Genomic DNA, 27,036 nt, shown 5'->3' on the forward strand with positions numbered 1-27,036 from the left:
GGTGTCACGCCTAAATCCGCGCTTGCTGCAGACACAACATCTTTTTTGGGGGGCTCGTTGGGTAGGGGTACTCTGGAGGACATAAGGAAAGTGCCTCCCATGCAGCCGGCTTACTGCATTTGGATTGGGAAGGTGAGGTGGAGCACCATCTGGAAACAGAAGGGCTCTGACGATCTCTTCCTGGAATTTAAGGAAGGATCCAGTCCGTCCTGAAGCTCTGTATAGCACATGAGCATTCAGCAAAGCCAATTGAAATAAATAAACAGACACTTTTTTGTACCAGCGTCTGGCCTTACGGGCAACTAGGTACGGCGCCAACAACTGGTCGTTGAGGTCCACCCCTCCCATATTAAGGTTGTATTCGTGGACACAGAGGGGTTTCTCCACAACACCAGTCGCCGTAGTAATTTGGGTCGTCGTGTCTGCATGAAGGGAGGTAAGAACGAAAACATTCTTATTGTCCCTCCACTTTAAATTATTATACTGCAAGCAGGCTCTCTCCCCCAGCCTAAGACGGGACTCTACAAGCCGCTGGGGAAAGCCCCGGCGATTAGGTCGCACGGTGCCACATGCTCCAATCTGATGATCAAACAAGTGACTAAAAAGTGGCACGCTCGTATAATAATTGTCCACGTACAACTCACTCTTTTTGGTTATGCCCATGAGGAGGGAAAGGCCCAGAAAGATCTTAAATTCGGAGACCATAATTGGTCTCCAATCTCTGGCAAGGGAGGACTGGGGAATAGTGGCGATGTGTTGACCAGCGTACAAATTGCTTTGGTCCACAATAGATCTATAGAGATCTTCGGTGAAAAACAGTGAATAAAAATCCAGTGGTGTAAAGTCACCTGAATTCCGGGTTGGCCAGTGAAAGGGGGAAGTACGGGTGCTGCAGAAGTGGTGGGTTCCCAATTCGGATTGGCGAATGCAGCAGGAAGGGCACTATGGGCACGACGGGCCTGTGTTCGTCTTCTTCTTGGTGGCAGCGGGACACTACTTGTGCTTGCCACCTCGCCAGCTTGAACTGCACTTATGGGACTCGCCACGTCACCACGTGATACTGCAGTGCTGGATGTACGACCAGGGTGTACTAGGCCGCTGGTGCTTGCCAGTTCACCAGAAGGAGTAGCGGCACTAGTACTTCTCTGCTCCATACGAGAGCCCTGCGGTTCTTGCACTTCAAGGACAGAAGAAGTTCGGGGTCTGGTACGCCTGACCCTAGCAGGGACCACAACTCCGTCGTCAGAGCTATCTGTCATGGAGCCGCTGTCCTCTACAGGTTCGTATTCTGAGCCTGAACTTGACAGATGAGTGACTTCCTCTTCACTATCTGTCATACTCAGAAACGTGTAGGCCTCTTCACTAGTGTACCTTCGATTTGCCATTTTGGCCTCTAAATTTAGGGGTACACTAGTGAGACTCACAGGCAAAAAAGCTCCTGACTGTTAGCGACTGATTCAAAACGCTATAAAAAAACTGTTAGCGATCACAGGGATCAGGCCTGACTCTGCGAACGCTGCAGTTATGTGTGCTTAGTGTTTTGTAAGTGTCAGTTATCGATCGATACTGCACTTGGGTGGGCTGGGCTGGGCTGGGCCGAGGGGCAAAACGCAGGTGCTAGCAGGTATCTGGGCTGATCCCGCTAACACTGTGTTTCAGGGAACCCTAAACTGCTGGGGAGTATAGATCTGATCGGATCAGATATCGATCCGTTCAGATGCTATAGCACTAAGGGAGGTGTATGCTGCGTGCGTGGGTTTTAGCGGTACTGGCGCTAACCTGACGCTGCCTGGGGCGACGCAGACCTTATCAGATCCTAAAAACTTAACTTATATCACCGCCGGGCAATTAGGGGGTTAAACCTTTATAAGGTAATAAACGGCGGGTGCCCTAAAACTATAATAAACTATAATAAACTGTAATAAACTATAATAAACTACAAAAAACAAACTAGCTAACCAGCGTCACCCGTAACACTTATACGGTGATCGCTGGTGAAAGGGTTAACTAGGGGGCAATCAAGGGGTTAAAACCTTTAGCAGGTAGTATATGGGGGTCCCTGTCGCTATAAAACACTGACAGCGAACCTATATACTTACCTCCCTAACTAGCGTCACCTGTGTCACTAATACAGCGATCAGAAAAACGATCGCTTAGCGACACTGGCGACGGGGGGTAATTAAGGGGTTAACTTTTATTAGGGGGGGTTGGGGGGTACCCTGGACCTAAAGGGGGGTACCCTAGACCTAAAGGGGGCTAACCTAACTGCCCTAACACTTGTAACTGACACAAACTGACACCAATGCAAAAAAAAAAAACTGCTATTGGTGTCAGAGTGACAGGGGGTACAGGGGGGTGATCGGGGGGTGATCGGGGGGTGACTGGGGGGTGAAAAGTGTGCCTGCGTGTTCTACTGTAAGTGTAGTGTTGGTGCACTTACTTGGATGTCTTCTCTCCTCTGCGCCGGGACGAAAAGACCGGCTCGAGGAGGGATGACATCACTTCCTTTCCCTCTGTTTACATTACAGAGGGAATGGAAGCGTTTTCATTCGCCGGGAGCGATCGGGAGGGGGTGGCCAACAATGGATGGCCTCCCTCTCACCTCTCATCGCCCGCGAACGAGAGCCGACCGCCTATGGCACCGGGGGGGGGGGTCCGATCGGACCCCCCACCCGCGGGAGGCAGATCACGTACGGGTACGTGATTTTGCCTGCCCGTGCCATTCTGCCGCAGTATATATGCGTTAGGCGGTCGGCAAGTGGTTAAGGATTAGTTGCAATATGTTACATTTTTGTTTTGGGGTTTAATTCTACTTTTAGGGTTTGTATTCTTGGGGTGTGCAAACATGCATGAACTCATGTGAACCCACAAATCAGCTCTGTCTATAGTTTTCATAGAAGCTTCTCATTGCTCTTGTTGTGTATATCCTTTTAGTAAATCAGGCTCTGTGAGTCAACTGATTTCTTGGGGTTTATATACTAAAGAGTATAGGATGTTCACTTTGCAAAGTAAATGTTCATTTCAGTCATCGACTCATGTGCAAGAATACCAATGCTGTCTTTTCATTAACTTTCCACATAATTGATTATTTTAAGTAAATATAGCCTCACCCTATTTACTAAAGAAAGGGTATTTCAACTTTTCTAGTCACACTTACTGTATATGTTTGTTACATGTTCCCAATATCTAAAAATTATTTTAAATTACCTTTCTAGCTGTTTCTTGGTTGTATAGACAGGATAAACGTTTACTTTGCAAAGTGAATATACCCACTCTTTAGTACATTGACACCACGGAAAACAACGTTGGTGTGGCCAAAGTGATATTGACAGCTTTTAACCACCTCAATACAGTGCATTTTCACCCCCTTCCTGCCCAAGCCATTTTTCAGCTTTCAGCTCTGTCACACTTTGAATGACAATTGCGCGGTCATACAACACTGTACCCAGATTAAATTGTTATCATTTTTTCCCCACAAATAGAGCTTTCTTTTGGTGGTATTTGAACCGGTATTAACCGCCACAGCGGTTTTTATTTTTTGCGCTATAAACAAAAGAAGAGTGACAAGTTTGAAAAAACCCCAATTTTTTTACTTTTTGCTATAATAAATAACCAATTTTTTTTCTTTAAAACAATTTTTTTTTTCAGTTTAGGCCGATATGTATTCGTCAACATATTTTTGGTAAAAAAAAAAAAAAATCGCAATAAGCGTATATTGATTTGTTTGCGCAAAAGTTATAGCATCTACAAAATAGGGGATAGATTTATAGCATTTTTATTATTTTTTTTTTTTACTAGTAATGGCGGCGGTCTGCGTTTTTTATCATGACTGCTATATTGCGGCAGACATATCTGACACTTTTGACACATTTTTGGGACCATTCACATTTATACAGCGATCAGTGCTATAAAAATGCATTGATTACTGTATAAATGTGACTGGCAGGGAAGGGGTTAACACTAGGGGGCAGGGAAGAGGTTAATTATGTTTCTAGGGAGTGTTTCTAACTGTAGGGGGCAGGGACTCACAAGGGGAGGAGGCCGATCGGTGTTCCTCTGTGCTGGGAACACACATCGGTCTCCGCTCACCTGACAGGACGTGGATCTGTGTGTTTACACACACAGATCCACAGTCCTGCTGTGTTACCAGGCAATCGCGGGTGCCCAGTGACACGGCGGGTGGGCGCGATTGCCGTCGGCGGCGCGTGCCCCCTCGTGGGCCGGGAACGCGAGGCCGTCATATGACGCCCGCCCGCAACGAGAGTTGCGCCGCCTAGCCGTCAATTCACAGCCGGTGGTCAGCAAGCAGTTAAATTAAAGTATACTTTATTTATTTCAGTTACTTATATAAGGCTGTCAATTTATGCAGGGCTTTACATATATATTCCAACTTAAATCAAAAGGTATAACTTAGAGGGAACAGAGGAAGAGATTCTCATGGCAACATGAGTGGAGAGTGGCTCCCTTACAACTTCCGACTCAACATAATCTCTCTAATCATCAGCAGCTTAAAAAAGATTTAATTCAGTATTTAACCCCTTGAGGACCAGGGTCCCCAACCTAAAAATCAATTCCTTTTCTTTTCTTAAGCAGTACTGAATTGAAGTGACCTCTGCGACTTGATAATTTAAGGGCAAAAAATCCCTTTATTTTCAGTCCATCAGGTCGTCCCTTATGGATCAATGCAAAATGTTGAGCTAATGGGGTCTCATCCTCCTTGCTCTGTATACTGCTTAAATGTTTACCAATACGTATCTTCATGGAAAATGTAATAATATTCCCCTTCTATATAATGTTGAAAAGGGGACTAGGAACTTATGTTTAATATAATTGCCCTGTCTGTACCATGCTGGCAGATCTTATTTTCAGTTGTAAGTTAGATGGGCACACAAACAAAGAGTTAAAGATCTTAGGACATGGGTGGTAAACTGTATGCTAACTGGTTTTAATAAATTGTCTCTACATCTGTCCCTTTAGTTGTACATTGCAAACTATTCTGAAAAATGTTTATCCTGTCTATACAACCAAGACACAGCTAGAAAGGTAATTTGAAATGATTTTTAGATATTGGGAACATGTAACAAACATATACAGTAAGTGTGACTAGAAAAGATGAAATACCCTTTAAGCATTAAGGCAGAGTCATTGTAGTAGCTAATCTATGTTGCCACTGATGGCTAGTCTCTAAACCTCTACTTTCATTTAATAACAAAAACAAGGAAGAACAAGCATGAGAAAATGTAAAAGTCAGAAGAAATTAAGTGTAACATTGCACTCAAAATACGTTCTATATATCACTGCTTTATGGTCTTATATCATTCTCATATGTGCATATACTGTATACTTTTACTGAAGTAAGTACTGCAGATTGGTGTTTCTGTCTAATTATGCTGACAGCAGATTGCTGGAATGCTGACATACTGATTTTCAGAATAAAAAGAAAAATATCAGCTTAGATCTAGTGGATTTAATTGACTGTACTCCGAGTCATTACATTACTGCAGTCTTTGAAACCTCTCATTAATCCTTAGTTCCTCCATTCTTCAGTTTCTAATCCAAACTCACCTCCGACCATTAATTAATGCACTCAGAAAAAAATGACGCTTAGCATCACCTAGATACAAAGAGACACAGACCCTATAATGGTCAACCAAGCATAATGTTACCTTGTGTTTACTAACGATGCTAAAAGAGCAATGGAAGTATCCAATTTTCAGCTTTATGTAATCTTGCAATTTCATTTTAAATGCTTATACCAGTCCCACATGATTAAACAGATGACATGCGAAATGCACAGCATTAAAACAATCCTTTTAAGAACCTTGATAATTTTGACCCCAATTTAGTGTTGTTTTGATGTGATGTGAGATACTCCAAGAAAACGAATATTCCACGAATGCAGACCTTTTAACATGACTGTGTCCAGTAAGTACAAATACAAGCCACTTTTCCCCTGATTGCTTCTCTGCCTTTTTAAATACACTAACCTGAGTTTATTCCATGAACTGCTATGATGAGTTTATCTGAAGTATCACTGCACTTTCACTAAATATAATTAATTTGTACATGTAGCTAGGGGCCATGTAAAAATGTCAGTAAGAAGGGTTATGTTTATTGAAGATTAGGGCTTGTTCTCACTGTGTGCAGAGACCTGCGTTTTTCTGTACTAGAAAAATGCAAGTCTGTGTAAGGACACACAGAAAACAATTGTTTTCTATGTGCCACTTCACACTAGAATATAGAGCTCTCAAATGCAGACCAGTGCTATGTGGAAAAATTCATACTGTATTAGTTTTTCTTCAGCAAACTAGAGCTGTGCTAAAATATCTATTCCATGTTGCAAAGGTGTTTTTTTCCATTTTTAAAATTTTTTAAAAAAATCGCACTGCTGCTGACATCTAACCAGAAGCCAAACATCCCTCAACATGCAAAAATGTTCGATTCTACCGAACTAGAGCAAAATTACCTCCCTACTTTATTCTGAATGAGAAGTTCTGTTAACACCTCACAACCAAGATCCTTAGCACACCTAAACAGTGCATCCTGAGCACATTACTTATTGTAAGCCTGTTATTTCCATGCACATGGACATGGCCCTATCATGTTCCCCACTGACATTTCATTGTCTGATTGTTAATTATGTAACTCTTAATTTCTCCATTCATTTCTATGCACAGCTGAGCTGTGATACATAGAAATGAATTAATTGTCATTCTGTGACATTTAAATAAAGTAAAAAAAATGGTAAACAGTGCTGTAAATTATAGAACAAAAGACAAACCCCCCAAAGCCTGAACATGGAGCGTTAATGACCCCTAAATCTTTTTTTCTAGTAGAATGATGTAGCCATGTGTTTGCATGTATACTTTTCCTCCTCTCTTCCATCCCCCCTGCACCATATTTGGCCTTTTTTTAGGAAGAAGGTATGTATTTTTGACAAGTATTTGCTTCCACTTCTGGCCACCACTACCCTGCCCGCAACCTCCTGGGACATGTCACAGGTCCCAGGTGGATGGGGTTCTTTGGAATTCCCTACCCCAATCTGTTTGACTATCTCCAACTCTATCAACTTTTAGGCAATCCCTGAAAACTTTTCTCTTCAGAGAAGCCTAGCCTGCCCTCACCTAACAACTGTTCTTTTATTTTCTCCATCAGCTCATCCCCACAGTTATTACTTTTTGTATCACTTGACCCTCAATCTTAGATTGTAAGCTCTAACGAGCAGGGCTTTCTGATTCCTCCTGTATTGACTTGTTTTTGTAACTGTACTGTCTGCCCTAACGTTGTAAAGCACTATGCAAACTGTTGGCGCTATATAAATCCTGTATAATAATAATTAAGAAAGAGTGGCGCAACCTGTGAATGCGCAGGGGGGTCAGCTGTGAGCCAGTAGGAAATCACAGCCGGCTTCCCACACTCAAGATGGCATCACCAGGGACCCAAAGACTATTGAACAACCAGCCCGGGCGATGACAGTGCTGGATCCCCTGTTTTTTAAAAGTCAGCAGCTACAGTATTTGTAGCTGCTGACTTTTAACATTTTGGAGTTCTTTTTGAAATAAATAATTTTGGCCAAACTAACGTAAATTAACTGTTTCCTTTACTAATATTTGTGGCTGCTGTCAGCACTGTATAAACTGTATATAGCATCAGTGGGGAAGACCTTCACCATGCCAACATCCAAAATATATATTCAAGGATTGACCAAGTGAAAAAATTAGCGGACTTTGTGGGCACATAATGAGAGAGAGAATCAGTAAAAAGTATACATTTTATTACAACATAGTTAAAAAACATATAAACAACATACAAACAACACCCTGTATGGACACAGTTACCCAATAATGACGTTATAGAGACTGGACCTATGGTACAAAGATTAATTTAATACTGTATCAAGGTAAAAGAAAAATTTCTGATCCAGTAATGCCTCCAAAAAATTGCTAGTCAACGTGTTTCACTAAGATATTAGCTTCTTCAGGACAGATACCGGGTAGGTGCTGGTAAACTTGTGGCTCAAGGTGTGGGAGAACTTGACCAAACTGACAAACAGCCGAAAAAACAAAATTGCATATGTGTCTCTAAAGTAGTGGTATACACATATATCATGTGGTCTATAGTAGATTCTAATGGTATATAGTAGCCATGTATAGGTATTTGAGTATAAATCACACACAGCGGTAAGAGGTCACAAATTCCCACTATAAGCATGTTCAATACAATATCAATAGTACCAAAAGATAGCCTATGGATACCGGACCAAGTTATTAAATGGATAAGTATACAGTCCCCTTAAGTATATCTGAATGTGTAAAAACTGCGCTTATCGCATAGGGGGAAACCTTTTGTTAGGGCTCAAGTTGGTATTGCCGCATACATAGGGGAAAAGTGTGCCCTTTTGGTACTACACCCCTGTGGACGGCTTTCCTTGCTGTGTGCGGAAAGCTTTACCCCAGATGTCTGTATACTTAGATGTGCCTGTTTTAATCATCAACCATGTGAGTTGCCAAATGTTGTACCTTCATTAAGTATAACCGTATTGCTACACTTAGAGGCACCTCTCTTCTCTTTTATACTCTGTAGCTCCTGCTAGATTTTGCTTTTAATCCCCTTGTGGAGGCTGCCATTTGTGGATGGACATTTAATGTTTACATAACCTATCCCATTGCTATAATCTTTTTATATGGACTATAAACTGAAAGACCTATGAATAAATGGTTGTGGAACAAATCATCTGAGTTTTCATTATTTCTTATGGGAAATTCGCTTTGATATACAAGTGCTTTGGATTATAAGCATGTTTCCAGAACGAATTATGCTCGCAATCCAAGGTTTTACTGTAATTGACTTATGTTTTTGTCATTCTCTGGAGACTTCTTGATCCTGAAACACTCGCATTTTAAAATGAACATTTTACATTCATTGGACTGAATAAGATGCACCATCTTCTCTGCATGACATTGGGTTAAAGAACACAGAATATTTTTCCAACGACTAAATACAAAATATCAAAACATTCTGTTCTATTCCTTTCCACAATTATTTGTGTTGCAAAGGCGTGTAAGGAAATTAGAAAGGTACCATCTGCTCTGAATATTGGTAGCTGTCTGCCTTTTATTCCTAATGAAGCCCTGAATCTATTTTTTTCATCATTAAACTAAAACCTGATTGTATCTGGTAAAGAACAAACATATAGACAAATTAAGCAATTCCAGGAGGCTTTTGTATTCCTTCATGTTTTAATAGATATAGTTTTTTATATGACAATGAGCAAGTAAATGTCACCCAGAAGGTTAGTGTTCATACTTATATACTTTTATACAGCATTGAATTCACAAGACAAAGACTTCTGTACAATGCATGGGAACAATAATCAAGTATTCTCTATTTAAAAGTACATCGTCCCAGTATATCACTGGATCTTCATTACGGTCACAGTGACGGCTTCTGTATGATTGTAATCTAAGTTCTCCAAAGAAAGCCAGCCAACAGACTTCACAAAATAATACAATTCACTCACAGATTATAATGGTAATAGCCATGCCAACTTTGTGAAGTGCCTTCAGTTTTAATCAAGGTCAAAATCAGACATCCTAATACAACGCCTCCCTAACTCCCATCTAACTAGCCATCTCCAACAGATTGAAAAAAAAAATATATATATTTCACAACATAAAAACATAGAATTCAAATGATATGTCCCAACTCTTCCTAAAACTAGGATATCTATTTCTGTGCCTGCTCAATGCACCTGCAAACCTTTGTAGCAATTATTTGTATGGCCTTGTCTGAGGATAAGAATTGTATTAATGTAGAATGCAGTCAGTGTATTGCAAAGTCTCGTTAAGCATATATAATAACCAGCAATCTTGTTCGTGTAATTATTTTCTATCATCATTATTTTATCTGTAACAATTCATTTTTAGTTCTGTCAACTGGCATGAAAGAATTAAGTAGAAGTAACATTAGTGGAAATGTCTTGTGCGTGAGGCATGCTTGTAGAATACCTAATGTCCTGCTTGCGTTGTTTAGGATGTTGAGTTCAGGTACAGTTTGTTTATTTGTTTATCTGTTAATAACATATTGAATGGATTTTTTTTTTATTTTATCGGTTTTCTCACATGCAAAAGTAAAATGATTATTTTTCAGAATAAGGTTTGCTGGCAGCTGATTATTGTCATAGATAACCTAAGACAGATTTGTGTCATGACATGTCAACTTATCTTGTTACTACAGACTTGGATTAAACAGTAGTAAAGTTGCTGCACCTTTATGAAAATGGCTGCTCAGTCAAACGATTCTAATCTAGATGTAACATAATTAAAATATGATGAAGTGGACAGCAGCAAATTCAAATCAAGGTGTTAGGTGCGTTGACAGATTTAGGGGATGAAAATATATTTATATATTAAAGTGGAGTTCAGTTAAAAGTTCCCTAGCCATCTTTTTTTATTTATATAATTATTATTTTTTGATGTGAGAATGCAGTTACTATGAAAACTGCCACACCATTTGGCCAGTAGAGCAATGCAAAATTGACAGGATACAGTTTGCCAGTATAGTTTGAGAACCAGGTATCAGTGCTGGATCGAAGGATGGACATTAAGAAACAAAAAAATGGATGGTGGTTGGTTTAAAAACTAGCAAATGATTGATAGAGAGAAGGCCTTAGCTGTTAAAGCATAAAAATATATTTTAATTTTAAGTGGAGGGTAGGCTATCAATTAGAGCGTCATTGGTTAACAGTACAGTTCGAAACCATTGGGTATATTGAAAACATTGCATTATTGATTGTTGGGTATCTGTAGGCAAGGTTTGAATGAAAAATTCCCAGATATCAAAGAATTTGTGGACCTGTGACTCCTTATGTAGGGAGGCCTCCACCCATTCCATGCGGAAAACATAAGAGAGTTTGTACAATATATAAACAAAGAAATGGTGGTGGTGGTGGTGGGGTTCTTGGTACATCCACTTAGGCAAAAGGTTTTTTAGTGCTACAAGGGATATGACAATTAGGAGTTGTTTACATCCTCTTGAGATTTTAACACCTGGGATGTTGATTAGGCCAGAGAGTGCTCATTCAGGGGATAGAGGAGTAGTTTACTAAGTGTGTGGTAACATAATGCACAATTGTTTTCCAAAATCATTTAATCTTGGGATGCGCACAGAAGGCATGGAATAAGTCTGCATCTAGTTGTCCACATTTCAGGCAACAAGACGAGGAGCTTAGGCTCATAAGGTATGAGCGATGTGGAGATGTACAAGAATGATGGAAAAGCCAAAGCATCATCTCGCGGTACCTCCCTATCCATCTTAACAATCATTTTTTGTTAAACTCGTAACTGGTAAGAAAAGGATATATATTTACTTTTGCTTCAGAAAACAGAGCTCTGGTGGCTGGACACATGACCGATGCCACTGAAATTTATGCAAAGTAAGCCAAACAGTAGTTTTGTCCAAAACACTGATCCTACACTTCACCAGAGACCACATGGCCAGTACTGAGACATTGGTCATGTGATCAACCTTCAGCGCTAGCTGTTAAATATAATTCTTGGTATTTCAAAAAAAGTTTGAGAAATATCTTTAGGAAGGTGAAGCATTTAAAGATGGAAAGTACTTCCATTCTAAAAAATAAAAATGTGTTTAGTAAAATAGCAAATTATAACAGGAAATAATAATAAAACAGAGAATATTAATTATCAATAACATAAAAAAGTAGAGTTATGCTCTTGTAAGAAAGTTCTTTGTGTTTGAACTTGTGTGTGTGTCAGTGCAGAAATGTGTATAATTATGTGTCTGTTTTAAGCAGGCCCTGAGTTTCTCACAGAGATGTGGCCCCCTCAGTCTAACCCATATGATAGAGATTGGGAGGTTGTTCTGGCCTGACTGTCTTTACCATGATTGATGAATACCATCTGTTAATCCTTGGCTGTAAAAAATATATAATACATCATTCTAAGAATATGTATATGGTTACAACCTTCCAGAACAAATCAAAATAATGTATATTTTAGCTTGTGTCAAACACTGTACCGTTTAGTTTGCTATATTTCCGCCTGAAAATTATTGATCAAGCCAATTTTGATCATTTCCTTTTTGTAATATATAAGGAGTGTAACACAGTTACATCGAAACCATTAAAAACTCAAAAACCATTAAATAATTGATCTGTATATTTTAGCTATTATCCAGTACCAGGAATAGCAAGATTAAAGAGATTTGTTTTCATATCCACTAATAAAATCATCAATTAATTTAACACGCTCTTTGGAGTAGCAAATGTCAACACAGCAATGAATAGCTCATATTTCTTACCAAAATGTATCTAGCAAAAAGACCTAGTATGTATAATTCATTTTTATTTACTCTGTTGAAGTCTAAACACAAGTTATGTTTTTTTAATGTAAATTCATTCATATATATGTCAAATTGTTTTGGAAATACACTTCTCAATGTAAAATGTATGGTATCTCCTTTAAATGTGCTTTAGGAATACACCCATCTGAAAGGGATTATACCTGCCACTCCCTTACACATTCTAGAATTGACCTGTTTTTGGTCTTCCAGTGTTTGCTAAGCTGGAAACCCCAGGCTTCCATAGGTTCTCAAATCTGGTTGGACCACTTCCTGATTTTCCTTACCATTCAGCTCCCGCATTTAATGAAACCATTTGCCTCCTGCAGGCTTCATGAAGCTCTAACTAAAGATGTATCAACTTGAGCAGCAGTGCTACAAATGGTTTCTTCATTCCTGTCCGACCATGCTTCTGACACAACAGCAGCACCAATAAAATGGGAAGCCCTAATATATGTAATTATGGAGAACTTTATAGCTGAAGGAACACATTTAATAAAAAAAAACAGTCAGCAGACATTACAAGGTTTCTATATGAGATTCACTGCCTGGAGCTTCAACATAAAGCTGAGACTGGGATATTTCAACTCTTAGAACAGAAATATAAGAAACTTCTCCATCTAATGGATCAGGTATTCCATAATAGGCCTCCAGCCGTAACACACCAGCTCGGAGACAACCCACTACCCGCAGTGCAACCATTACCGTATTCCAGCTAACCGTTCTAACTGGAAAACACCAGAGGGGCACATACTACCGATGGGTCCCCAACACTTCCATCTCGTATGTTGTTCTTATACCATCAAAGACCAAAACACTGTCGCCACCCGCAAGGATAACACCTTACCCTTAAGGGCCCCTCCACACCCGCAAAGCATGCTGAATCCCATTCTGTATCCCCAGGGCCCATAAATCAATACCCACCGCAGACAGGTGAACACCATCCCCCTGGAGGTACAGTCCAGTATCGGATTCTAATTCCAGAGGGTGGATGACTATGCCCCCATTATGAATAATGAATCAGCCTACCATCTTATTCACCTTTATGCAGGCCTTATTTAGCCTCACCACTGACCTCGCCAGGTGACAATTTGTCCAAGCCGCAATGCCTAACCACAACACCAGCATGTCAGGAGAGGCCTGCAGAGCCTCAGGAAATCAGACTTGACATCCATAATGAGCTCCCTGATGGAAATAACCCCCAAATAGTTTTCGCCAACATGGAGAACAAAAAAAAACACAGGATAACACCACGATAAACAATGGACACTCACCCCACAGGAAAAACACATAAAGACATTCACCCACTACTACCCCTCCCCCTCCGTCAGTGGGTAATCTAATAACAAATGCAGGCGAATGTAGGTACGGAATCTCTTGGAATCCCATCTACCAATTCGTTTCACAGCTGCCTCGTCCAGCCCACACTGTGCGGCCTCCATGGCCACCCCAATGCGGAAGGAGTGCGAAGCATATTGTGTGTGAAACAAACCTGCTGCCCTAAGACTCCTCCGGAAAACTGACACAAACTGAAACTTAGAAAAAGGAGACGCATCCCTATGTAACAAAAATGGACCCTCCAGGACTGGGCGAACCGCTAAGAACTCCCTTACCACCCCCACCGGGCAAACCGGTGAATCCGACAGGGGAAACAGCTGCACCCACGCACCCTTGCCAAACTGGTCTGTCTTGGACCTGCGCAGCAACAAATGGACCCTGTCATCCCTACAAGTCACATCTTGCACCAAAAACCCACCCGAACCCTTTTAGACGGGCTGACCAGTTCACTGACTCGAAATGCTCCAAAAAAGGCTAAAGAAAACGTCGCTTTAAATAAGGAGATCTCTTAACTCGATGTACACAACGACCCCAGCTGAACAAAATGGCCTGTAAATTGGCAAAGGACACGGGCCACCTAGCATCCTTGCGCTTATGTAGCTTCTGATACCCCTTTAAAGCCTGGCGGACCCAAAAATATTTTGTAAAATCCGCCATGCCCTGTAATTTGAAGAAAAAAGCCAAGCCAGACAGTTTCCGCTCAATGGCAGACACAGACACACCTCGCTACATGTTTCTGGAAACGAAGTAAAGAACCAGCAGCCTCACCTCCGGACTATTCTGCTGAACCCAGGCTTGCCGAACCATCCCCAACCATTCCCGCCATACCTTGGCGTAGGCTGCCCACGTGGACTCACTCACAGACCATCTGGTCCATCCAGCCACAACTCCAAGGCAATCTCCCATAGCCATTCGGGCAAGGAACCCACTTTTTCTCGACCAGCCAGCTCTCGGAACCTGTCCCACTGAAACCATGACAAGGAGTCAGCCAAAGTATTGTCGACACCAGGAAGGTGGACAGCATACAAAAAATTGCAAGCAACGCAGCACCATGTGACGCAGCAGCCGTATTACTGGTTGTAACAACGCTGAGATGCGGTTGATGACTTGAACCACTCCCATATTGTCACAGTTTGGCCGTATTTTCAAGTTCCGGCAGGACTCACCCCAGATTTCCATAGCCAGCACCACCGGAAAAAGTTCCTTGAGCACCAGGTTATGTAGAAAGCCCACGTCTACCCAGGAATGCGGCCAAGGTTCCACGCTCCATTGACCCTGATAGAAAACCCCATAACCTGTCCGTAAACAGCTCCAAGTCAAAGTTGCTCACCGGACCGGACATCCAAACTGATCTACCATTATAAGATTCCAAAAATGTGTGCCACACCCTCAAGTCCTCTCGATGTTCTTTATTGAGACAGATAAAATGGTTTGGGGCCTTAACCCCCGCGGTAGCCGCTGACAGCCATCGGCAAAATACCTTACCCATGGGAATAATGAGACATTCAAAATTAAACTTACCCAACAAGGATTGGAACTTCCAAAGCTGAATCTTGCGCTGTCCCAAATTCCCAAAATCTCTATCTTGAGCGCCACCAATTTATCCTCCAACAGGCGACACTCCATAGCGCCCGAGTTGAGAACTATGCCCAAAAAACTGATTACAGTGGTCGGGCCCTCTGTCTTATCCACAGCCAACAGAATATCGAATCTAACTGCAATGTGCTGCAGAAGTATTGCAAACACATTAGAAGAAGGCAGCCCCATGCAAAGGAAATCATCCAAATGAATGACGGAATTCAGACCCGATATGTCACAAACCAATCCACGTAAAATTCCTTTTGCCAGCAGCAACCAAGAAGATGGACTGGAAGCAAGCAAAAAGCGGATTCAATGTTGGATTTTGCCATCAGCGCCCCTTTACCATATCGGCGAACCCAACCAACTGCTGCGTCAAAAGAAGTATATGACACCGTACGTGCTTCAGGATCTATAGCATCGTTGCCTGAACCTCCCTTTGGGAAAAACAGGTGGTGAATAAGGCAAAACTTATGCGGTTCCTTCTCAAGTACCACCCTCCAGAGGCGAAATCACCAAGTCTGGCAAAGGCTTAACTGAGAATGGCCCGCCCATGTGACCCAGTGCCACTTCCTTAGCCAACTTCTTAGAAACCACCCCAGGATGCTGCAATGCAGAATGCAAATTCCGCGCCATAGGCGGGACGGCAGTTAAAGAACATGGGATCCTAAAACCCTCCAAGAATCCCACTCCCAACAGCCTAGCCGCACCGGGTCCGGGTACCTATTTAGGAAAAGTTGCATCCTGTCCCGCCTCACTGGCGTACAAACTCTCCGGCACGGCCCTTACCTTTCTTGAAGCAGGGATGTGAACCTCCACAGCTGGAGCACTCGTGCTTAAAATGGCATAGCCCCCCAAACTTACATGATCCCTAATTGTTCTGACAGCAGAGACCCCATTTCTTACTGTCCGGTTGTCCCGGGGAAGGTGCACCCCCCGCTGTCCTGGAAAAACTGACTCGGGGCCTGAGCCAAGGACATCCAGAGGCTAATGTCTTTGTGGTCCCAGCGAAGACACGGACGGATGGCCCTACGCTGCGGGAACTGCTCCTGGTACCGTAGCCATGCCGATCCCCTGTAGACTCGGTGAGCCTCTCCGATGGCGTCCATGTAACAAAAGAGCAGAACATTGTTCTGGGCTGTTCTCCCCAATGACCCTGCCATAATGGCAAACAACTACAGCCAGTAAGTGAAAGTCCATGGAATCAATCTGTACCTCCGCTTCTCCTCATCCTCCTTCTTGGTGTCGTCGGGCTTGAGCCTATCCAAGTTAAATTTCTCTAGGGGTAGTAAAGAGAAGATCTCCACATACTCACCCTTGCAAATTTTATCCTGGACATTCTGTTTCAAATGTGCCCCCAATGGCCCCTCAAAGCACACGTACACCTCACATTTTGCTGCATCACCAATACTAACAGCATCCGTCCAAACTGTGATCTCCTGAGACGCTCTTGCCTTCTCCCCTGTGTTTGCACTTACTGACACTGCGGCCGGGGCAATACAGTAATCCCTGTAGGGGCAGGTGTGATCCCTGGGACGGGGGGATGGGGGGCCACCCCGTTTGACCCTGTCCCTATGCTATCTGCAACTGACCCGCCAGCTGATGGGACCCACGGTGACACCTGCAGGGGGTTGGTTCCCTTTCCCTCCCATAAATCGCTGCACCAAATCTCGTAGACGGAGCGCCTGCCACTTGTGGGCCAGCCGCCATGCCCGCAGGTGACTGCAGCATGGCTCTGGCAACCACTGCGGCACCCCATCCACTACACCCAACAACCCACACAGAGCAGCACTCAAAGAATTAGTAGATAATGCAGAGGACTTACCAAGCTGACCAGGAGTGCCCCCAGCAGCCGCCGCCCCAGAATTCAACGGTGCTGTGCGACGACTCCTCCCCCGAGCAGGACAGCTCGCCTTTTGACCACTTCAGGAGCTTGTGGTTCTGCCATCTGCAGCATCTCAGGCAAGGAGGGCCTGAATGCCATGGATCCTTGCTGTTTCGGCCCTGCCCACTAGCACTGGATCCACCCACCGATGCTCCTCTGCGCTTGCCCCCTTGACTTGGGCCCTGTACATCAGCCCCAGATCGCCTGTCACTTCTTTCCCCCCCTTTCATCACTGCAGGAGGGCCTGTCACCTCAATGGACCCACTGGCCGTGTCTGGTAATGGCCCAGTGGCCGTGGCTGCACTTCTCCCTCGCCGGGACTCCCCACACGCAGGCACAGCTGAGGGTGAGGAGTCCACTGGCTCCAGACATGTTCGTCAAGCGGGCAGAAGAGAGGCACATGCACGTCCCACAGCCCTGCCCACGAGTTCCGCCAATGGCGAGGATTTCTTCCAGGTACACCACCCACGGAAGCTGAGGGGCACTTTGCCGGTGGGCCTGACAGGTCCCTGCAGGGCTCCTACCATGGCGCAAAGCTCTGGGGGAGGGTCCCGGTGAGGAATGCTCCGGAGGCCTAGACCTCCATGCCCGTTGGGACTCCTGCCCCCCCGCTGCCAACCCGGATGCCTGATCATGTAGAAGGGAGGACACCTGGCTGTGCAGCCACTCGGGTCCCTTGGCCGTGGCAGCCACCCGGGTCCCTTGGCCGTGGCAGTCACCCGCAGCTGGGCCAGAATCAGATCGACGTCGGCCATGGTGCTGTGATGTCCAGCAGCGTGGAAACTGCTTCCTACTCTTCTGCCCCTACCACTGCTGTTCGGGAGCCCTGCCTCCCCCTTAAATAAACGAAACCCCTCCCACTCTGATCTTTTACACTAATCCTTTCCTTCCCTTCCTTGCAAAACTTCCCTGCTTTTTAACCCTATGTTGCCTCCCTTTTTCACACTGTCACACCCGGCCCTTCTCTATTTGTCTCTTCTTTTCTTTCACGTCAGGCCTCACTATCCAGTGGGCTGCAACCTTTCATCCCCTCGATCATTAATTAGGTTTTGTAGCCTTGCGTAAGGCACAGGATAAGACTATGAAACTTTGTCCTTATTTCCCCAATCACAAAAACAGACTATCCCCTTATGTTTTCTTTCCCTAGATGCCAAGAAGGCATTTGATCACCTTGACTGGGTGGTTTTACGGGAGGCATCAGAACAAATAGGTTTACCGCCAGCATTTCTTTCAAAAAGAACAGCCTTACATGCCTGCCCAACCACACGGATCAGAGTGAATGGTCTCCTATATTCCCTGTATCTATCTCTAATCTAACACTTCAGGGATGCTCTGAGGACTAATGACTCCATATGAGGCATTGACATTCAGGGTAAACAGTTTAAACTAAGTCTGTTTGCAGACAATCTTTTACTCTATGCCTCTAACCCTCATGTTGCATTCCCTTCCATTCTACAAGACATGGAACACTTTGGCTCCTTCAGAAATTTCCAAATTTAATGCCTCTAAGTCTCAGTGCCTCAATGGTTTCTTGTCCCCACCGCCTAGGTGCTCCTCTTTCCCCTTTCCAGTGGGTTCAGATCTTGATCAAATACTTAGGGATCCAGATCCAGACATAACTTAGTAAATTATACGACTTAAACTATCTACCTATTTTAACAGCAAAAAAACAAAGACTATAAAGCTGGTCAAGCCTAATGCACTCCCGGTTAGGATGGATACCCTTGCTTAAGATGGCATAAATCATATGACCCGCAGATAGCTGATGAGCCATCCATTAGTAAGGATGCGGCAGCCGGCTTTCTGGCCTGCTCCTTAACAACCAGCTATTGGGGGGGGGGACCCGAACGCTGCATCTGAGCAATACTGCATGTAATACCATCAGCAAAACCCCCGTGATAAATATCATATCTTTTTTTACTTTCTGTTTCATTTGTAAATCGGACTTAACAGTAAAGACTATAAAGCTGGTCAAGCATAATGCACTCCTGGTTGGGACGGATACCCTTGTTTAAGATGGCATAAATCATATGACCCGCAGACAGCTGATGAGCCATCCATTATTAAGGATGCGGCAGCCGGCTTTCTGGCCTGCTCCTTAACAGCCAGCTATTGGGGTGGACCCGAACGCTGCATCTGAGCAATACTGCATGTGATACCACCAGAAAAACCTTGGTGATAGATATCATATCTTTTTTTACTTTCTGTTTCATTTGTAAACCGGACTTAACAGTAGAGTTGGGTGAACAGTTTGGCTCGAGCATAAGTTTGGGTCTTACATTAGCTGTTCGACCATTTGTTCGGCCTGCCGAATGACCACAATGCACTGCGCTGCTGCACAGTGCATTGGAAGCCCTGATTGGCTGAAGCTTGCCCACGCAAAGCTTTGCCCAATCAGAGCACAAAGCACTGTTAGAGCCATGACTGGAGAAAGTAATGATGAAGCAATCCAATAGTGGCTCATTGCTTTTAGTCCCACCCCACACTATAAAAATATTCTCCTCATAGCAGCCATTTGCAGTGTGATATTGGCGTGGAGAGAGATAGAACATGGCTCTGTTCATTGCTGCTAGCAAGTTAGTGTGCTATATTGTGCTATTATGCTTCTAGTGTTCAGAGTGGGTGTAGTGTAACCATTCATTTTTACTTTAGTGTCAGTTTTTGTGAGTGTAGTGTGACCAATAATTTCTACTTTAGTGTCAGTTTAATTTGTCAGGGCAGGTTTCCTGCAGTATTATCAGTGCATTACTGCACATTTAACGCAGTATATATCAGCGCTTTTACTGTATATTGCAGTGCTTCAGTGCAGTTTTACTGCAGTATATTTTAGTGTGTCAGTGGAGTGTGTGTGGTGAATACTCAAGTTAAAGTGCACCAAACATCACTTTCCATTGATTAAAGTGCATCCACGTACACATTTCCAAATCTTTATTATGTTTTGTTAATAAGCGCCCCCCCATCGTGTCTGGGAAGTCAACAAGGAGAGGCACACGTGCCCATGGCATTGTGAGGGGGCCAGCGTATGTGTCCGCAGGAAAGGTGGACATGGTCCGTCCTCAGTAGGGATGAGCTTCGTGTTCGAGTCGAACCCATGTTCGACTCGAACATCGGCTGTTCGATCGTTCGCCGAATTGCGAACGTTATGGGCCGTTCGCGCTAAATTCGTGTGGCGCGTCACGGCCCATAATTCACTGCGGCATCGCAGTGCATTGCTGGCTGATGATTGGCCAAGCATGCACTATGACCCGCATGCTTGGCCAATCACAGCGCTGTCAGTAGAGAGAGCTGTAATTGGCCAAAGCCAGGGTGGCTTTGGCCAATTACGGCTCAGGGCATTTAGTACACACCCCACACTATATAAGGCCGCCTGCACGGCGGCCCTGTGTAGTGTGTGTTCCGGTGTGCTGAGAGATAGAGAGAGAGAGAGACAGTGTCATTTGATTTGAGTTAGATAGATTAGGCAGAACAGTCAGTCAGTTAGCTGCACTTACAGTGTATTGTGTATATATATGCATCCCAGGTGTTGCATATATATATATACACTGTATTCAGTTTAGCTAGATCCGTTCCTGTTATCTTCTATCTAGACTATTTACATTTAATGCAGTGCGTCCTGCTCACAGTGTTCAGCTAGATCCGTTCCTGTTATCTTCTAGACTATTTACATTTAGTGCAGTGCGTCCTGCTCACAGTGTTCAGCTAGATCCGTTCCTGCTATTTACATTTAGTGCAGTGCGTCCTGCTCACAGTGTTCAGCTAGATCCGTTCCTGTTAAATTCCTACTGACCGGCAGGCTTGTCTGGTTACAGTATATAAAGCTACCTGAAGAAAATTACAGGTGTTCTATTTGATCCTATTAGTACCACGGTCAGGCAGCTAGACTATTTACATTTAGTACAGTGTGTCCTGCTCACAGTGTTCAGCTAGATCCGTTCCTGTTATCTTCCTACTGACAGGCAGGCTTGTCTGGTTACAGTATATAAAGCTACCTGAAGAAAATTACAGGTGTTCTATTTGATCCTATTAGTACCACGGTCAGGCAGCTAGACTATTTACATTTAGTACAGTGCGTCCTGCTCACAGTGTACAGCTAGATCCGTTCCTGTTATCTTCCTACTGACAGGCAGGCTTGTCTGGTTACAGTATATAAAGCTACCTGAAGAAAATTACAGGTGTTCTATTTGATCCTATTAGTACCACGGTCAGGCAGCTAGACTATTTACATTTAGTACAGTGCGTCCTGCTCACAGTGTTCAGCTAGATCCGTTCCTGTTATCTTCCTACTGACAGGCAGGCTTGTCTGGTTACAGTATATAAAGCTACTTGAAGAAAATTACAGGTGTTCTATCCCAGCTTAGTGCAGCTACAGGCCATTAGTATGTCTGGAAGGCCAAGAAGGAGAGGCAGACAGTCACAAGCCAATAAGAGAGGGCAAGCAGGCTCTGTGTCTAGTGCTGGTCGTGGAGACGGTGCATCCTCATCAGCACGTGGCCATGGGACACGCTTGGCCTTTTTTTCGGCAGCTGGCCATGTTGAGCCGCAACATGCGGAAGACTTGGTCGAGTGGATGACCAAGCCGTCCTCATCCTCCTCATCCTCTCTCACCCATGCCCAGGGTGCTTTGTCTGGCAAAGCAGCGGCCTCTTCCCTCAGCTCAATGTCATCAGTGACTCCTTCCCTAGCTCCACCATGTCCTCATGAGGATTCCCTCGAACTGTTTGACCACAGTGTTGGGTACATGCTCCAGGAGGATGCCCAGCGTTTGGAAGGCTCTGATGACGATACTGAGCTCGATGAAGGCAGTAACATGAGCGCGGACAGAGGGGGTGCCCAAGAAGGACAGCAATCTGGCAGTCATGCTCCCCCTGCTGCAGCATACTGCCAGGTTTGCTCCAGTGATGAGGAGGGAGGGGATGATGAGGTCACTGACTCAACGTGGGTGCCTGATAGGAGAGAGGAGGAGGAGGAGGAGGAGGAGGAGGAGGAGGAGGAGGAGGCGGCAGCACATCACCAACGAGGCAGGATGCCCTCCAGGGGCCAGCCTAAGGGCAGCACATTGACTGCATCACACCCCAAAGCTCCACATGTGCAGGGCGCTGCAGTCTCTGCGCGTTATTCAAAAAGTTCTTTGGTGTGGGCCTTTTTTGAGACGAGTGCATCAGATCGCACCGCTGCTATTTGCAACATATGTCTCAAGCGTATCTCGCGTGGCCAAAATATCTCCCGCTTGGGTACCACATGCTTGACCAGACATATGTTGACCTGCCATGCAGTTCGTTGGCAAGCGTATCTAAAAGACCCACACCAAAGAACAAAGAGGATCTCTCCTTGCTCCTCATCAGCTGAGATTTCCAACCCCACTAGACCTTCAGTCCTCTCTGAGACCTACAGTGAGAGGAATGAAGGTGTAGAATTAGGTGTGTCACAGCCAAGTACTTGTGGGCAATCTGCTTTTGGTACACCGACGTCAGATTGTACCAGGCAAATTTCCCTGCCCCAGCTGCTGCACCGCCGAAAGAAGTTTGCTCCCAGCCATCCACATGCCCAGCGGTTGAATGCTAGCTTGGCAAAATTGCTAGCACTTCAACTGCTGCCTTTTCAGTTGGTAGACTCTGCCCCCTTCCGTGAGTTTGTGGAATGTGCGGTTCCTCAGTGGCAGGTACCCAAACGCCACTTTTTCTCACGGAAGGCGATTCCGGCTCTCTACCGGCATGTGGAAGGCAATGTCCATGCCTCGCTGGACAGGGCGGTCAGCGGTAAGGTGCATATTACCGCTGACTCATGGTCCAGCAGGCATGGACAGGGACGTTACCTAAGTTTCACGGCGCATTGGGTAACTCTGCTGGCAGCTGGGAAGGATGCAGGACAAGGTGCAGTAGTGTTGGAGGTTGTTCCGCCACCACGCCTCCAAAATGCTGATTGTGACACACCTCTCTCCTCCACCCCCTCCTCTTCTTCTTCCTCCATGGCCTCTTCCTCGGAACCAGCGGTGCTCCGTAGGCGTTCAAGGGGCTACGCAAGTACGCAGGCCAAAAGATGCCATGCGGTGCTTGAGCTGGTGTGCTTGGGGGACAGGAGCCACACTGGGGCAGAGGTTCTGTCAGCTCTGCAGGGGCAGGTTCAGAGGTGGTTGACGCCACGCCAACTTAAGGCAGGAATGGTGGTTTGCGACAATGGCACCAACCTCCTCTCTGCCCTCCGACAGGGACAAATGACCCATGTGCCCTGTTTGGCTCACGTCCTTAACTTGGTGGTGCAGCGGTTCTTGGGCAGGTACCCGGGCTTACAGGATGTCCTGAGGCAGGCCAGGAAAGTCTGTGTGCATTTCCGCCGGTCATATAATGCCAGTGCTCGGCTGACGGACCTCCAAAAGGAGTTTAACCTGCCCAAGAACCGCCTAATCTGTGACATGCCCACCAGGTGGAACTCAACGTTGGCCATGCTGCAGCGGCTGCACACGCAGCAGAGGGCCATCAATGAGTACCTGTGCGACTATGGCACCAGGACAGGGTCAGGGGAGCTTGGTTTTTTTTCCCCACGCCAGTGGGCCATGATCAGGGATGCATGCACTGTCCTGTCACCATTCGAGGAGGCCACGAGGATGGTGAGCAGTGACAGTGCATGCATCAGTGACACTGTCCCCCTTGTCCACCTGTTGGAGCACACGCTGCGTGGAATAATGGACAGGGCACTTGAGGCAGAACAGAGGCAGGAAGAGGAGGACTTCCTTAGCTCTCAAGGCCCCCTTTATCCAGACAGTGTTCCTGCGTGCCCGCCGATCACACAGGAAGAGGACGAGGAGGAAGAGGAGGAGGAGGAAGATTGTGTCAGTATGGAGGTGGAGCCTGGCACTCAGCATCAGCAGCAGTCTTTAAGGGATCAGTCCCAAGAAACACATGGACTTGTACGTGGCTGGGAGGAGGTGGCTGCGGACCATGTCGTTCTTAGTGACCCAGAGGACTCCGGACCGAATGCCTCAGCAAACCTACGCTGCATGGCCTCCCTGATCCTGCAAAGCCTGCGTAAGGATCCTCGTATTCGTGGTATCAAGGAGAAGGACCAATACTGGCTGGCAACCCTCCTTGATCCACGTTACAAGGGTAAGGTTGCGGACCTTATCTTGCCATCGCAGAGGGAGCAGAGGATGAAACATCTTCGGGAGGCCTTGCAGAAAGGTCTGTGCAACGCGTTCCCAGAGACTGGGAGGTTACAAACTCCTGTTTCTGGACAACGTGTTGCTGAGGCTTCGGTCAGTCAAAGAAGGAGCGGTGGAGAAGGTGGCCGTCTGACCGATGCGTTCAGACAATTTTTTGGTCCGCAGCCCCAAGGTATGATCGGTTCCAGCAACCATCGCCAGCGTCTGTTTTACATGGTGCAGGAATACCTAGGGGCAAGATCAGACTTGGACACCTTTCCCACCGAAAATCCTCTGGGTTACTGGGTCTTGAGGATGGATCACTGGCCAGAGCTTGCACAGTATGCAATTGAGCTACTGGCCTGTCCTGCATCCAGCGTTCTTTCGGAACGCACATTCAGTGCTGCTGGAGGCGTGGTAACCGATCACAGGGTGCGTCTGTCCACCGACTCGGTCGATCGGCTGACCTTCATAAAAATGAATGAGTCTTGGATCACCACCAGCTACCAAGCACCTGATGCTGATGTAACCGAATAATTTTTTTTGAAATCTCAGATCCCTTCAAAGACTGCCTATGCTGATGCTGAGTGACTATCCCTGAGTAATTATCCTCTTCCTCCTCAATCATCACGCTGATAGCTTGTTGCAGTGTTGTGGCACCAGCACCAGTGCCTAAGGCCCAATTTTTCTGCCCCTGTCTAACAGGGGCGTGTAATTACAATTTTTGATGCAATACTTTGCAGCAGGGCTCGTTCCTGCGTTCCAACTAGAGTGTCTGTGAGGGGTTGCAGTGTTGTGGCACCAGCACCAGTGCCTAAGGCCCAATTTTTCTGCCCCTGTCTAACAGGGGCGTGTAATTACAATTTTTGAAGCAATAATTTGCAGCAGGGCTCGTTCCTGCGTTCCAACTAGAGTGTCTGTGAGGGGTTGCAGTGTTGTGGCACCAGCACCAGTGCCTAAGGCCCAATTTTTCTGCCCCTGTCTAACAGGGGCGTGTAATTACAATTTTTGAAGCAATAATTTGCAGCAGGGCTCGTTCCTGCGTTCCAACTAGAGTGTCTGTGAGGGGTTGCAGTGTTGTGGCACCAGCACCAGTGCCTAAGGCCTAATTTTTCAGCTCCTGTTCAACAGGGGCATGTAATTACAATTCTTGATCTAATATTTCACAGCAGGGCCCTGTGAGGGCTTACAGTGTTGTGGCCACAGCAACACCTAAGGCCCAAATTTCTGCTGAGTATATAGGGCAGGACCCTACTTTCAAACATCTAACTTACAAACGACTCCTACTTGCAAACGGAAGGAGACAACAGGAAGTGAGATGAAATCTACCCCTAGGAAGGGAAATTCTCTCCTGTAAGAGTTAATATGGGAAAACAAGTTCTCCTTTCCACTGATGCTTTCCAATCCTTGTTCCACAAAAAAACCCAAATTTTCAAAAAACATTTTTCATTGGGACAAAAAAGTGAGGTGAAATCTTCTGAAGAGGAGGAAAGACAGCAAAACAAATGTCACAGGGGTGATAACCCTTCCCTATGTTTTCCAAAAAGCTTAGAAAAGATTTTTTGGCTGGAGCTAAACACGTTAAAAATGTTCAAAATTACAAACAGATTCTACTTAACAACAAACCTACAGTCCCTGTCTTGTTTGCACCGCCTGTATACTGCTGTTCAGAGTATATAGGGCCTGGTGGCCCCACACCTTTCCTTATTTTAATTTGGGTGCGGGGTTCCCCTTAATATCCATACAAGACCCAAAGGGACTGGTAATGGACTGGGGGGTACCCATGCCGTTTGTCTCACTGATTTTCATCCATATTGCCATGACCCGACATGACATTAAACCCGCAAGCAGTTTTAAATGAGATTTTTTCCTTTAAAAATGACATTTGGTGCAGGGACTGTTCTAAACATGGGAAACACGCGTCACTTTACAGGCATACTATAGACACCCCCCAGGTACGATATTTAAAGGAATATTTCACTTTTTTTTTTTTACTTTAAGCATCATTAAAATCACTGCTCCCGAAAAAACGGCCGTTTTTAAAAGTTTTTTTTGCATTGATACATGTCCCCTGGGGTAGGACCCGGGTCCCCAAACCCTTTTTAGGACAATACCATGCAAATTAGCCTTTAAAATGAGCACTTTTGATTTCGAACGTTCGAGTCCCATAGACGTCAATGGGGTTCTAACGTTCGTGCGAACTTTCGGTCCGTTCGCGGGTTCTGGTGCGAACCGAACCGGGGGGTGTTCGGCTCATCCCTAGTCCTCAGGCAGGGCATTATTTCCTCTGTTTAGTGATTTTGTCTGTGCCATCCAGCCACAGCATGTAGAGAAGGTGGTGGACTAGCTTACTAAACCATCCTCCTCATCCTCTGTCACCCAATGTCAGGAAGGGCATGCCAGCACCCAAGATGGCTGCCGAAGAAGACGACCTATTACCTCTGCCTGTCAGGAAGGGCATGCCAGCACCCAAGATGGCTGCCAAAGAAGATGACCTGTTACCTCTGCCCCTGTCAGAATGCCATTGGTGCACACACACCCTGTGACAGCTTTTGACACCCAAATAGGCTACTTATATAGTTACATAGTTACATAGTAGGTGAGGTTGAAAAAAGACACAAGTCCATCAAGTCCAACCTATGTGTGTGATTATGTGTCAGTATTACATTACATATCCCTGTATATTGCGGTCATTCAGGTGATTATCTAATAGTTTCTTGAAGCTATCAATGCTCCCCGCTGA

The sequence above is a fragment of the Aquarana catesbeiana genome, linkage group LG03, assembly GCF_042186555.1.
Source record: "Aquarana catesbeiana isolate 2022-GZ linkage group LG03, ASM4218655v1, whole genome shotgun sequence".
Classification (NCBI taxonomy): Eukaryota; Metazoa; Chordata; class Amphibia; order Anura; family Ranidae; genus Aquarana; species Aquarana catesbeiana.